The 2,864-nt window shown below is 34.9% G+C and overlaps 1 long non-coding RNA gene across 7 annotated transcripts in view; it reads left to right on the top strand.

The window, feature by feature from the left end:
* The window catches only part of LOC114074477, a 21,258-nt gene extending 19,641 nt beyond the window's left edge, over positions 1-1,617 (top strand). For all 7 annotated transcript variants that reach the window (XR_003574887.1, XR_003574884.1, XR_003574885.1 and 4 more), the window contains one exon: positions 1,192-1,617. This is a non-coding gene — a long non-coding RNA (uncharacterized LOC114074477). The remainder of the gene's footprint in view (positions 1-1,191) is intronic.
* Positions 1,618-2,864: the final 1,247 nt, after the last annotated feature.

Genomic DNA, 2,864 nt, shown 5'->3' with positions numbered 1-2,864 from the left:
TCTTCAACTCAACCGCAACTCTAGCCAGTCTTCATCAAGCCAGATTTCAGGGTGAGCTATTGCTTCTAGCTTGGACTGGATCTTCCTCTTCATGTCTTGATGCCTTGAGATTCCGGCATGGACTAGCTTTTTAATTATTTTAGCGTCTTAGATACTCTTAGATTAGTAATTTGAGGGTAGATGTTCTTGTGGTGATGACTTCCAGGTTTTGGGAATAAATAGTATTGAGTTTTTATGAGTTATTTAATCGATTTCCATTAATGAGTTAAAGTCTTCCGCATTATATTTTGTTATTTATTGTTGAAATGTTGGGGTTTAGATTGGTTGGTTCGCTCACATAGTAGGTTAAGTGTGGGTGCCACTCGCGACCCGTTTTGGGTCGTGACAGTCGTTTGACCTACGGACCGTCGGTCCTTCCGTCTATCACGTCTTAGCCAATTTTTCCCGACATAATTTTTGAGAGTTTCTGATCGCATTGATGGTTGTGCAGGATGGACCGTCGTCTGTCCTATGGACCGTCGATGACACCATTGGTTGCACCAGTAGATTCTTCTTAAAAAACTGATTTTTGGTCAATTTTGGCTATGGGGTGGTACACTAATACTCTAGGGAACTACTTTTACTGGTGTGGGTATAACATTATGTTGCTAAAAACACAAACTCATGCTTAAAACTATTGCACTTCTACTGGACACCTACTGTAATAAGAGATAGCTCATCTTGATATGATCTTCTCTAGGGGTGGATGCTGTTAGCAATTACTTCGCTATCCACTATTTATTACTACAGACACAACAACTGCTACACTAGACAAATGGTGTACACATCTATGAATTCCATTCTAGTAAACTTGTGAAGTATTTTATTTCTATCAGTTTGCTAAGTTTCAAAGGGATGCCTAATCCTGTACTAACATATACTACTTTATCTTTGTAAAGAGTAGCTGGTATATTGAAAGAACATATGGAATAGTACCAAACTTAACTGAAACGTACATCTTTATTCTTATTGTCTCTGCCACTCTCTACTCTGTACTGAGCATGACTTTGTGTATTTTCAGCATTTTCCTTCAAAATTTGTTTTGTTCCGTATCATTAATGGTTTCTCATTTTCTCTACTCATAATAGTAAAAATATAATGAAATATTAATGGAAAAAACATTGTCTGAAACTGATATTGATCAATATGAAGCATATTACCAAGCTACGAGAGGAGAAAAGAAAAGAAGAATCTACGGTCTTGGATCTAAAGCAAAAAATTACTATGGGCAGAAACTTTGTGGGTCATCATCATTAACACATCCATTTTATCAATAAACATCGACAACAAAAATGGATGAGTTTATAAAGAAAATGATGTCTGCACTAACTAGTCATCTTGTTCCTATTATTTTTGAGCATGTGAAAGCATCGATTACTCCATTCGGCAATCCATCATCTGCGGCGCCCATGCCTCCTGCTTGTAATGTGGATGAGGTTGATACCTCTATTTCAAGTTGATACCTCCAGAGCTTCAATTTTTGATGTTATCACACTTTTTGGAAACTAGAAATTGCGCGTAGTAATATTTTGATAAACATGGGTTAATTTAAGAGTACTTTATAGTTTTCTTTGTATATTTTCAACCATAAATATGTTTTTTAGAGTTTTGTATTTATATATTATGAATCGTCTATGGGTATTATATTATATGAAGGTTTGTTAATTTTGGAGTATTTAGTAATTTTAATTTAATATATTTCAACCAGTGCATAAGAACAATTTTAGCAACAGATTTAGCGACTATTTGGTCGTTGCTGTAAAAATAATGTTGGCGACAGATCAACGACGAATTATTAAAGGCCTAATATGGTGTTACAAAATATCTTGCGACGGAAATTTTTCTGTCAATTTATCAAAAATAACGAAATGAATTATGAAATTAGCAACAAAACTATATAAATATATTGTCGAATCTTTTCGTTGCTAACATGTGGCGACGGAAACGTTTCGTCACTTTGACGTCACTAAAATTGAGACGAAACATCATTTTTCGTCATAGAATTATGAAATTAGCAACAAAATTATATAAATATAATGACGAATCATTCCTTTTCTAAAATATAATGACGGAAGTAATTCGTTACTAAGACGTCACCAAACTTGTGAAGGAACTCATTTTTCGTCATTAAGATCTTACTGACGAGCGTAATAGCAAAAATCAATATTCCGTAGCTAATCTGTCGCTAATCGTGATTAGGGAAGGATTTTCTTCATATAATGAATGATTGTTGCCGTTGCTAAACACTGTTTTTTTTGTACTGAATAATGCTTTACAATTTGAGTGATGTCTTGCAAAATGAGGGGCACCTCCATTTATACTACTTAGTAGGTACTAAAGTAAAATTAATATTTACTTTACAAATTCCTAAAATATTTACTCTTTGGTCCCCTTTCTAGATAATTCAACATACTTTTGGAAATTCTAAACCATTTTTTACTTGTCTAGGGAGTTCTAGAATTCTCCACAAGCCTCTCAATAATTCTGGAGTCTTCTACGCCACTCCAGATGCAAAATTTTATTGGTCTAGTGGCGGGACATGACACTACACTCGAATTATTAGACTTAAAGCCTTAGCCTTAAAAGGTAGCTCTTTTGTTCAACAGAAAATATTTTCCATTAGTCCCTCCACAAGCATTAATGCCCCGTCTTCAAAATAATGTTCCTACTCAAGTTTAAAGAAAACTAGAGTTTCCATTTCAACTCCCAATACAAGCAAACTCTATCCTCAAGATTCATTATCTTTATTCCTCTTGTGTCGGTACGTGACACTCCGCTCCACTACTACTATCCTGGTGTCGGAACGTGACACTCCGATCCATATA

This window comes from Solanum pennellii, chromosome 10 (assembly GCF_001406875.1).
Source record: "Solanum pennellii chromosome 10, SPENNV200".
Classification (NCBI taxonomy): Eukaryota; Viridiplantae; Streptophyta; class Magnoliopsida; order Solanales; family Solanaceae; genus Solanum; species Solanum pennellii.
Note: the sequence above shows the minus strand (reverse complement) of the source record. Positions and strands in the feature narration are given on the sequence as shown.